Below are 12,478 nucleotides of genomic sequence, written 5' to 3'. Positions count from 1 at the left end.
CAATACCATGCTGTCTTGATGATGACAGCTTTGTAGTAGAGGCTAAAGTCTGGGATTGTGATGCCTCCTGCTTTGGTCTTCTTCTTCAAAATTCCTTTGGCTATTCGGGGCCTTGTGTGGTTCCATATGAATTTTAGGATTGCTTGTTCTAGTTTCGAGAAGAATGCTGGTGCAATTTTGATTGGGATTGCATTGAATGTGTAGATAGCTTTGGGTAGTATTGACATTTTGACAATATTTATTTTTCCAATCCATGAGCAGGGAATGTCTTTCCATTTCTTTAAATCTTCTTCAATTTCCTTCATAAGCTTTCTATAGTTTTCAGCATACAGATCCTTTACATCTTTGGTTACATTTATTCCTAGGTATTTTATGCTTCTTGGTGCAATTGTGAATGGGATCAGTTTCTTTATTTGTCTTTCTGTTGCTTCATTGTTAGTGTATAAGAATGCAACTGATTTCTGTACATTGATTTTGTATCCTGCAACTTTGCTGAATTCCTGTATCAGTTCTAGCAGACTTTTGGTGGAGTCTATCGGATTTTCCGTGTATAATATCATGTCATCTGCAAAAAGCGAAAGCTTGACTTCATCTTTGCCAATTTTGATGCCTTTGATTTCCTTTTGTTGTCTGATTGCTGATGCTAGAACTTCCAGCACTATGTTAAACAGCAGCGGTGAGAGTGGGCATCCTTGTCGTGTTCCTGATCTCAGGGAAAAAGCTTTCAGTTTTTCCCCGTTGAGGATGATGTTAGCTGTGGGCTTTTCATAAATGGTTTTTATGATCTTTAAGTATGTTCCTTCTATCCCAACTTTCTCAAGGGTTTTTATTAAGAAAGGGTGCTGGATTTTGTCAAAGGCCTTTTCTGCATCGATTGACAGGATCATATGGTTCTTCTCTCTTTTTTTGTTAATGTGATGTATCACGTTGATTGATTTGCGAATGTTGAACCAGCCCTGCATCCCAGGAATGAATCCCACTTGATCATGGTGAATAATTCTTTTTATATGTCGTTGAATTCGATTTGCTAGTATCTTATTGAGAATTTTTGCATCCATATTCATCAGGGATATTGGCCTGTAGTTCTCTTTTTTTACTGGGTCTCTGTCTGGTTTAGGAATCAAAGTAATACTGGCTTCATAGAATGAGTCTGGAAGTTTTCCTTCCCTTTCTATTTCTTGGAATAGCTTGAGAAGGATAGGTATTAACTCTGCTTTAAACGTCTGGTAGAACTCCCCTGGGAAGCCATCTGGTCCTGGACTCTTATTTGTTGGGAGATTTTTGATGACCGATTCAATTTCTTCGCTGGTTATGGGTCTGTTCAAGCTTTCTATTTCCTCCTGATTGAGTTTTGGAAGAGTGTGGGTGTTCAGGAATTTGTCCATTTCTTCCAGGTTGTCCAATTTGTTGGCATATAAGTATCTCTTATGTTGGCATAAGAGATATAAGTATCTCAAATGTTGGCATTTGTATCTCTGAGGGATTGGTTGTAATAATTCCATTTTCATTCATGATTTTATCTATTTGGGTCATCTCCCTTTTCTTTTTGAGAAGCCTGGCTAGAGGTTTGTCAATTTTGTTTATTTTTTCAAAAAACCAACTCTTGGTTTCGTTGATCTGCTCTACAGTTTTTTTAGTTTCTATATTGTTTATTTCTGCTCTGATCTTTATTATTTCTCTTCTTCTGCTGGGCTTAGGCTGCCTTTGCTGTTCTGCTTCTAGTTCCTTTAGGTGTGCTGTTAGATTTTGTATTTGGGATTTTTCTTGTTTCTTGAGATAGGCCTGGATTGCAATGTATTTTCCTCTCAGGACTGCCTTTGCTGCGTCCCAAAGCGTTTGGATTGTTGTATTTTCATTTTCGTTTGTTTCCATATATTTTTTAATTTCTTCTCTAATTGCCTGGTTGACCCACTCATTCGTTAGTAGGGTGTTCTTTAACCTCCATGCTTTTGGAGGTTTTCCAGACTTTTTTTCTGTGGTTGATTTCAAGCTTCATAGCATTGTGGTCTGAAAGTATGCATGGTATAATTTCAATTCTTGTAAACTTATGAGGGCTGTTTTGTGACCCAGTATATGATCTATCTTGGAGAATGTTCCATGTGCACTCGAGAAGAAAGTATATTCTGTTGCTTTGGGATGCAGAGTTCTAAATATATCTGTCAAGTCCATCTGATCCAATGTCTCATTCAGGGCCCTTGTTTCTTTATTGACCGTGTGTCTAGATGATCTATCCATTTCTGTAAGTGGTGTATTAAAGTCCCCTGCAATTACCACATTGTTATCAATAAGGTTGCTTATGTTTATGAGTAATTGTTTTATATATTTGGGGGCTCCGGTATTCGGTGCATAGACATTTATAATTGTTAGCTCTTCCTGATGGATAGACCCTGTAACTATTATATAATGTCCTTCTTCATCTCTTGTTACAGCCTTTAATTTAAAGTCTAGTTTGTCTGATATAAGTATGGCTACTCCAGCTTTCTTTTGGCTTCCAGTCGCATGATAAATAGTTCTCCATCCCCTCACTCTCAATCTAAAGGTGTCCTTAGGTCTAAAATGAGTCTCTTGTAGAGGCGCCTGGGTGGCGCAGTCGGTTAAGCGTCCGACTTCAGCCAGGTCACGATCTTGCGGTCTGTGAGTTCGAGCCCCGCGTCGGGCTCTGGGCTGATGGCTCAGAGCCTGGAGCCTGTTTCCGATTCTGTGACTCCCTCTCTCTCTGCCCCTCCCCCGTTCATGCTCTGTCTCTCTCTGTCCCAAAAATAAATAAACGTTGAAAAAAAAAATTAAAAAAAAAATAATAAAATAAACTGAGTCTCTTGTAGACAGCAAATAGATGGGTCTTGTTTTTTTATCCATTCTGATACCCTATGTCTTTTGGTTGGCGCATTTAATCCATTTACATTCAGTGTTATTATAGAAAGATACGGGTTTAGAGTCATTGTGATGTCTGTATGTTTTATGCTTATAGTGATGTTTCTGGGACTTTGTCTCACAGGGTCCCCCTTAGGATCTCTTGTAGGGCTGGTTTAGTGGTGACAAATTCCTTCAGTTTTTGTTTGTTTGGGAAGACCTTTATCTCTCCTTCTATTCTAAATGACAGACTTGCTGGATAAAGGATTCTTGGCTGCATATTTTTTCTGTCTAGCACCCTGAAAATCTCGTGCCAATTCTTTCTGGCCTGCCAAGTTTCAAAAGAGAGATCAGTCACGAGTCTTATAGGTCTCCCTTTATATGTGAGGGCACGTTTACCCCTTGCTGCTTTCAGAATTTTCTCTTTATCCTTGTATTTTGCCAGTTTCACTATGATATGTCGTGCAGAAGATCGATTCAAGTTACGTCTGAAGGGAGTTCTCTGTGCCTCTTGGATTTCAATGCCTTTTTCCTTCCCCAGTTCAGGGAAGTTCTCAGCTATTATTTCTTCAAGTACCCCTTCAGCACCTTTCCCTCTCTCTTCCTCCTCTGGGATACCAATTATGCGTATATTATTTCTTTTTAGTGTATCACTTAATTCTCTAATTTTCTCCTCATACCTGGATTTTTTTATCTCTCTTTTTCTCAGCTTCCTCTTTTTCCATAACTTTATCTTCTAGTTCACCTATTCTCTCCTCTGCCTCTTCAAGCCGAGCTGTGGTGGTTTCCATTTTGTTATGCATTTCGTTTAAAGCGTTTTTCAGCTCCTCGTGACTGTTCCTTAGTCCCTTGATCTCTGTAGCAAGAGATTCTCTGCTGTCCTGTATACTGTTTTCAAGCCCAGCGATTAATTTTATGACTATTATTCTAAATTCACTTTCTGTTATATTATTTAAATCCTTTTTGATCAGCTCATTAGCTGTTGTTATTTCCTGGAGATTCTTCTGAGGGGAGTTCTTCCGCTTGGTCATTTTGGATAGTCCCTGGCGTGGTGAGGACCTGCAGGGCACTTCCCCTGTGCTGTGGTGTATAACTGGAGTTGGTGGGCAGGGCCGCAGTCCAACCTGATGTCTGTCCCCAGCCCACCGCTGGGGCCACAGTCAGACTGGTGTGTGCCTTCTCTTCCCCTCTCCTAGGGGCGGGATTCACTGTGGGGTGGGGTGGCTCGTCTGGGCTACTTGCACCCTGCCAGGCTTGTGATGCTGGGGATCTGGCGTATTAGCTGGGGTGGGTAGGCAAGGTGCTCGGGGGCAGGAGGGGCAGGCTTAGATCGCTTCTCCTTAGGTGATCCACTTCAGGAGGGGCCCTGTGGCAGCGGGAGGGAGTCAGATCCACTGCCGGAGGTTTGGCTCCACCGAAGCGCAGAGTTGGGTGTTTGCGCGGAGCGAGCAAGTTCCCTGGCAGGAACCGGTTCCCTTTGGGATTTCGGCTGGGGGATGGGCGGGGGAGATGGCGCTGGCGAGAGCCTTTGTTCCCCACCAAACTGAGCTCTGTTGTCAGGGGGCTCAGCAGCTCTCCCTCCCTTTGTCCTCCAGCCTTCCCGCTTTCCGAGCAGAGCTGTTAACTTATGACCTCCCAGACGCTAAGTCGCGCTTGCTGTCGGAACACAGTCCGCCCGGCCCCTCCGCTTTTGCAAGCCAGACTCGGGGGCTCTGCTTGGCCGGCGAGCCGCCCCTCCGCCCCGGCTCCCTCCCGCCAGTCCATGGAGCGCACACCGCCTCGCCGCCCTTCCTACCCTCTTCCGTGGGCCTCTCGTCTGCGTTTGGCTCCGGTGACTCTGTTCTGCTAATCCTCTGGCGGTTTTCTGGGTTATTTAGGCAGGTGTAGATGGAATCTAAGTGATCAGCAGGACGTGCGGTGAGCCCAGCGTCCTCCTAAGCTGCCATCTTGCCGCAACTCCCCTGTTCACAGTTCATTTAGATCTCTTTGATGTCTGTCCTGTCTCCAGTTTGGGGCAATTATGGATAAAACTATTCTTAAACACATCTTTAGGTGGACAGATGCCTTTATTTCTTCAGGTAACTACCTACAAATGGACTTACCTTTGTTATTTGATAGGTATCTCTTGAGTTTTATAAGAAACTGCCACTTTTTCAAAGTGGTTATATCATATTTTTTGCTCCCACCAGCAACAAATGAGACTTCTGGTTGTTCCACATCCTTCTAAACATTTGATACTTTCCTTTTTTTTTTTTTTTTTTTTTTTGATTTTGACCATTTTTATGGCTGTATACAGGTATTTCATTGTGGTTTTCATTTTAATTCTGTCACTGATTAGTGATGAGCACTTTGTCATGTGCTGACTGGCTATTTGCATGTTTTCCTTTCTGAAGCATCTGTTCACATTTTTATTTTTAATTGAATTTTTGTTTTATTAAGTTGTAAGCATTCTTTATATGGTTTAGATACCAGTCCTTTTTGAAATACATATCTTGCAAATATTTTCTCCTAGTCTGTGGCATGTGTGTTCAGTTTTTTAATGGTATTTTTTCATTATCAGGTCTTTAATTTACTGAAGTCTAATTTATCAGTTTCTAATGGTTATTGCTTTCTAGTTTCTAAGAAACTTTTGCCTAACACATAAGAACTAAAATATTCTGGGTTTTTTTTTTCCTTTTTCCAGACACTTTATCATTTTGTGTCTACATTTAGTTCTGTAATCCTCCTCTAAGTTTGATATATTTTGGTAAGGTAAGGGGTCAAGTTTCTTTTTTCCCCCAAATGCATATCCAGTTGTTCTTAAATACTATTCTTTCTCTATAGAATTCCTGTGCACCTTTGTAAAAAAGTCAAAGATGTAAATATGTGTCTATGTTTGTGCCTCTTCTGTTTTATATTACCACACTGCTTTAATTGCTTGCTATAGTTTCATAATATGTTAAAATCAGGTAGTGTAAGTCTTTCAAATTATTAATCTTTTTTTTTTAAGTTTATTCATTTTGAGAGAGCTCAAGTGGGGAAGGGGCAGAGAGAGAGAGGAAGAGAGAGAATCTCAAGTAGGCTTCACACTGTCAGGGCAGAGTCCAAGGCAGGGCTTGAACTCACAAACCATGAGGTCATGACCTGAGCCAAAATCAAGAGTTGGACACTTAACTGACTGAGTCACCCAGGTGCCGCATCAAATTGTTAGTCTTTATTAAAGTTGTTATAGTTATTTCAGGTTGTTTGCATTTTCATATAGATTTTAATCTGTCAGTTTCTATGACAAATCATGCAGGGAGGGTATTTAGATTGCCTTGATTCTGTAAACTAGTTTGGGGATAGTTGACATTTTAACACTATTAAGTCTTTCAAACCATGAACATAGTATAGTTCTCCATTTAATTAGATCTTCTTTAACTTGTATCTACAATGTTTTATTTCAGTTGTTTGCTGCAAATATATAAAAATACAGTTGTTGTTTTTTATATTGAAATACCTTACAGTTTTGCTTACCTCACTTATCCTGGCAGTTTTATTATTATTTAGTTTAAAATATTTTCTCTTCTTCCTACAGATTTGCTAAAGTGTCTAATTGCAAATTGGGTCATATTTTTATTGATTTCCAGGTGAATCTCATTGTGATCAGAGAATATACTTTGTATTATTTCAATATTTTATATTTTCTGAGGCTTTCATTTTATGTCCCAGAATACAGTCCATGTTGATGAAAATACACGTGCTCCTGAAAGGGATGGTATTCTTTAGTTATTGCATATAGTGTTCTATAAATATCAGTTAGGTCCAGGTGGTTGATAAAATTGCTCACAAATTGCATGACTTTACCAAAAACGTATGAGATGGAGATGTCTATTAGTTGCTGAGAAAGAAATATTAAAGTATTCAAGTATAATTGGAATTTTTGTATTTGTCCTTTGAATTCTTTGATTTTTGCTTCATATATTTTGACATTGTTATTATTTGCATACCCATTTATGATTGTACTCTTATTAAACTATTCTTCTTGTCATTATGAAATATCCTTATTTCTAATAATGCCCTTTGTCTTTAAATTATTAGTCTTAAACCAACAGGGAGCAATGTAAAGTGACAGTAGAGGTCACTTAAGTGTTGTCTGGCAAATTAACAGGCATTCAATGAATACTTCTTGAATATTGACTTTCTCCAGCTTTAGTTTTTCTCAAGATTGCTTTTCTTCTTTTCTTTAATGTTTATTTATTTACTTTAGAGAGAGAGAGGGTCAGAGAGGGAAGGAGACAGAGAATCCCAAGCAGGCTCCTGTCTGTTGGCACAGAGCCCAACCTGGGGCTAGAATTTACGAACTGAACTGTGAGATCATGACCTGAGCCAAAATCAAGAGTCGGATGCTTAACTGACTGAGCCACCTGGGCACCCCTCTCAAGATTATTTTTAGATAGGGGCGCCTGGGTGGCTCAGTCAGTTAAGCGTCTGACTTCAGCTCAGGTCATGATCTCACGGTCCATGAGTTCGAGCCCTGCATCAGGCTCTATGCTGACAGCTCAGAGCCTGGAGCTAGCTTTGGATTCTGTGTCTCCCTCTCTCTCTGCCCCTCCTCTACTCATGCTCTGCCTCTCAAAAATGAATAAATGTTAAAAAAAAAAAAAAAAGATTACTTTTATTTATTTATTTATATTTTAAACGTTTATTTATTTTCGAGACAGAGAGAGACAGAGCATGAATGGGGGAGGGTCAGAGAGAGAGGGAGACACAGAATCAGAAGCAGGCTCCAGGCTCTGAGCTGTCAGCCGAGAGCCCGACGCGGGGCTCAAACTCACGGACCGCGAGATCGTGACCTGAGCCGAAGTCGGACGCTCAACCGACTGAGCCACCCAGGCGCCCCAAAAGATTACTTTTAGATAATCCATGACCTTTTATGGGTCCTTAGAAATTTTAAGATTATTTATTCTATTTCTGTGAAAAATGTCATTGGTATTTAAATAAGGATTGCATTGAATCCATAGGTTAGATTGCTTTGTGTAGTTTGGACATTTTAATAATATCAGTTCTTCCCGTCCTTGAGCATGGAATATCTTTCCATTTATTTGTGTCTTCTTTGACTTCTTTCATTAATGACTTACAGTATTCAATATACAGGTCTTTTACCTTCTTGGTTAAATTTATTCCTGGGTATGTTATTCTTTTTTTTTTTTTAACATTTATTTATTTTTGAGAGAGCACAAGTGGAGGAGGGGCAGAGACACACACTCTCTCTCTCTCTCTCACACACACACACACACACACACACACACACACACACAGAATCCAAAGCAGTCTCCAGGCTCTGAGTTGTCAGTGCAGGACCCGGCACGGGGCTTGAACCCACGAACTGTGAGATCATGACCTGAGCCGAAGTTGGATGCTTAACCAACTGAGCCACCTAGGTGCCCCTCTTTTCGATGTAATTGTAGACAAGATTGTTTCCTTAATTTCTCTTTCTGATAGTTTATTATTAGTGTATAGAAACACAACAGTTTTTTGCGTATTTATTTTGTATCCTACAACTTTACAGAATTCATATATTCTAACAATTTTTCTGCACAGTCTTTAGGGTGTTCTATACATAATATGTCATCTGCAAATAGTAACAGTTTTACATCTTCCTTTTTGATTTGGTTGGCTTTTATATCTTTTTCTTGCCTAATTGCTTTGGCTAGGCCTTCCAATACTAAAAAAAATGTGGTAAAAATAGACATTCTTTTTTTTTTAATGTTTATTTATTTTTAAGAGAGAGCGAGTGTGTGTGCAAGCTAGGAAGAGGCAGAGAGAGAGGGAGACAGAGGATCCGAAGCAGGCTCTGTGCTGACAACGCAGAGCCCAACACAGGGCTCGAGCTCACAAACTGTGAGATCATGACCTGAGCTGAATCCGGACGCTTAATCCACTGAGCCACCCAGGAGCCCTGGTAAAAATAGACATTCTTGTTTTGTCCTGATCTTACAGGAAGCGCTCTCAGCTTTTTGTTACTGAATATGTTAACTGTGGACTTGTCATATATGACCTTTATTATGTTGATGTGTGTTCCCTCTATACCCACTTAGTTGAGAGTTTATCACAAATGGATGTTTAATATGGTCAAATGCTTTTTCTGCCTCTATTGAGATGACTATCATCATTTTATCCTTCATTTTGTTAACGGTGTATTGCATTGACTGACTTGCAGGCGTTGAAGTATCCTTGTATCCCTGGAATAAATCCCACCAGATCCAAGATGTGATCCTTTTAATGTATTGTTGAATTCAGTTTGCTAATATTTTCATGAGGTTTGTGTGTGTGTGTGTGTGTGTGTGTGTGTGTCTATGTTCATCAGAGATATTGGCTTATAATTATTTTCTTTCTTGTGGCATTTCTGTTTTCTTCTAGTTTTGGTATCAGGGTAATACTGGCCTCATAAAATGAGTTTTCAAGAGTTTCCCTTCTTCTGTTTTTTGGAAGAGTTTGAGAAGAATTGCTGTTAATTCTTTAAATGTTTGGTAGAATGCACCAGTGAAACCATCTGGTCCCAGGCTTTTCTGTTTGGGGAGATTTTTGATGACTGATTCAATCTCCTTACTCAATATTGGTCTGTTTAGATTTTCTATTTCTTCATTATTCAAACTTGATAGGTTGTACGTTTATAGGAATGTATCCTTTTCTTCTAGGTTATCCAATTTGTTGGCATATAATTGTTCCTAGTAGTCTCTTATGAGCCTTTGTATTTCTGTGGTATCAGTTGTAACATCTCCTCCTTTATTTCTGATTTTATTTATTTAAATCCTCTCTCTTTTCTTCCTTGGAGAGTCTAGCTATTGTTTGTCACTTCAAAACACCAGCTCTTAGTTTCATTGATCTTTTCTATTGTCTTTTTGATTTCTATTTCCTTTATTTCTGCTCTGATCTTCAGCATTTCCTCCTTCTATTAACTTTGGCCTTTATTTGTCCTTTTTCTAGCCCCTTGAGGTGTAAAGTTAGATTGTTTATTTGAGACTTTTCTTGTCTTTTGAGGTAGGCATTTATCACTATGAACTTCCCTCTTAGATTGGTTTTAACATTTTAAAGAGAAATAAAGTAAACATTGAAGTAGTCCCCTGTGATTTTCTTTACTGGCCATCTGCTGAAACATTAGGTCATGAGAAGAGCTGATGATATATATACTTCACAGGTCAACAGTAACTCACTAACCCATAGCCAGAGAAAATACCAGAATGGCTTGGGACCTCAAGAAGCTTTTATTTGAATCTTTAAAACCTAAGAAGCTTTTCTTTTCTTTTCTTTCTGTTGAATTGGTTGTTAATCTCTTTTTAGCTTTGGAATAGCACTTTTCTGCTTAGACTAGAGGAAAATTAAGATTTTTTGTTGTCAGGAATTATTTCTTTCAAAGTGGTATTTCTCTTCTATAAAAGGGTACATGTATATAATTTTGTTAAGGCACTTACACTGAATTGTGTTTAATAGTTGGGAGTGAGAGTACTTTTTGGTATGTGATTTTGCTACTTCTCCTGTGGGGATAGTAATATTTTCCTGCAAGAGTGGATGCTTCCGCTTCTACTTCCTGCTGTCCTCTTTCCCCCAAACTTATAAGAGCCCTTGATAAACAGAGCGGAGAACCAAGCATTGTATACCAGTGTTCTCACCAGCCTCACCAGATCCTGACTCTTTTATTCAACTAAGAGAGGTGCCAGTCATCTATACCTGCTCAGCCTTATCTCACAGCAAAGAGTGAAACAAAAAGAATTCGTCACAAAAATAATCACTCCTCTGTGAACAAAGGTTCACATCATTCCTCCTTGATGTGTTTTGGCCTTTCCAGAATAACTGTGGGACAATGTTGATCTGTTTATATGACTTGGACAGAGCTGTTAGGTTTTTAGCACAACCTTTCAACTGCCAAAGTTGTTTTTTCTCTGACAGACTGTTAGGATCAACTATCATTTTTCTGGCCCTTAGATATTAAATTCCTCAAACTTCAAATATGTCTTTTCTGTTTCACATGAATTATCCAAGAAAAATGTAGACAGCTGTTTGTATAATTAAAAAAACATTAAATGAAGGTCAGATATTTTAAGTAATTCATTAACCTCTTAGATCCTTAGTTTATTCATCTCTAAAATAAGTGTGATGATAACTGTCCTATTTCTCTTAAGGCAGTGTAGTGAGTGTGAAAGGTGTTTATAAGTCCATAAGCTGCTATGCAAATAGTAGGTGCACAGCCAGCATTCACTTCAGATAGCTTTTGTGTGGTATTTGAAGTGTAACACAGGCAGTCTTCATTTTTAGTTTTAGAACATTTTTTACAGATACATCAAAGGAATGCTGATGGGAAAAGGATATAGTTGTTTGACACCAAATCTCTGTATTTTAAACACCAACTTTCTGTATTTTTAGCGTTAGTCAACATTTTCTGAAGTCACTGTGCTTTGTGATAGCCTGCAGATACTCTCAGAATTCTAGAACCTTTGCTCTAGACTACAGTTTTTGCCAAATTCAGACTACAACTATGTTACACGCTTTGTGGACTGTAATAGTTGATATAGTAAGATAAAGTAATGCATGCTAGCTACAATATGAAAGCTCTATCAACATTATCATAGAAATAGAATACTGCTTTTATTTACTAACTGTAATCATTCCCCAGTTTTTTCACTGTTTTGTGTACCTTTGTACTTCTAAATTCAGCTTACCATTCTTTCTTCCTTCATGATTTAGAATGATTTGTGACTGAACCAGATTTTATCTTCAATGTTTTTCTTTTTCTTTCCTTTTTTTAAAGTATGATTTCCATTTTATTTGTTTTCCAGAGGATAGCTTTTCTTCAGACTTAAAAACTCACCTCCTTACATTGGCTTTGGCAGAGGTGATAGGGTAGCACCTGCAGATCTAAATCCCATTGGGGGATGTTTGGTCCTTCTGGGCTTCACAAAAGTCATACCCTACTACCTTGCTACAAATGGCACAACTCCTGCAGTAATGTAGTTTCACTTAGAGCTTGAGAAGCATAAAGGTGTGAAAGACCCTTGCTTCAGAAATGTCCTGATAGCTATAGCCTCTGTTGTGTTTCAAACCATGAACGTTTTAATGGCCTAGTCCTTGGGCACACATCAGGCACAGCGGGTGCAATGAACAAGCTGCACATAATGTTGGCGGCCCTTTTCTTCATGATAATTGTTTCTTCTTTCCATGGTCATCTTGGAAGCAAGCACCCAAGAGCTCCGCTTTTTCTCATGAAAACATTTTTCTGCTGTAGAGGTATTATAACTGTTGGGATTCCTTCAAGATGGCTGCCTCTGCTCTCCTTCTAAAAGCCCACTAGGGTATTTAGGCCCCCAGGAGCCACAACACACTGGTACTCCTGGTGAATTTATACATCTTCTTCCCGATTAGGATTTCTCTGATAACTGGTCACCAACCTAGAAGTATCTCAGAACTTCCCCCCTCCCTGGCCTTTCACTTTTTTTTTTTTTTCCCTTAAACCCTAGACGACAGTCTTCCAGAACTGGATGACCACGAAGATAGATAGAGGCATGCCCAGCCCCATTTCCCCATTCCAGCAGCAGACAGGAAAGGAATAGGTCTCACTGTGTCTCCTAGAGTTATATATACTCTCTTCTCTCTACTTGTCAGAATGCACACT

The 12,478-nt window shown here is 39.2% G+C and overlaps 1 protein-coding gene and 1 pseudogene across 6 annotated transcripts in view; one reads left to right on the top strand and one right to left on the bottom strand.

Moving 5' to 3' along the window:
• ERC1 (ELKS/RAB6-interacting/CAST family member 1) overlaps nucleotides 1-12,478 on the top strand; it is a 532,268-nt gene that overhangs the window by 451,672 nt on the left and 68,118 nt on the right. The gene's annotated exons all lie outside the window — the stretch shown is intronic.
• Nucleotides 11,682-12,032, bottom strand: LOC125170156 (40S ribosomal protein S26-like; annotated as a pseudogene).

Source organism: Prionailurus viverrinus, chromosome B4 (assembly GCF_022837055.1).
Source record: "Prionailurus viverrinus isolate Anna chromosome B4, UM_Priviv_1.0, whole genome shotgun sequence".
Taxonomy (NCBI): domain Eukaryota; kingdom Metazoa; phylum Chordata; class Mammalia; order Carnivora; family Felidae; genus Prionailurus; species Prionailurus viverrinus.
The sequence above is the reverse complement of the archived record's forward strand: the minus strand, read 5'-3'. Positions and strand labels throughout refer to the sequence as shown.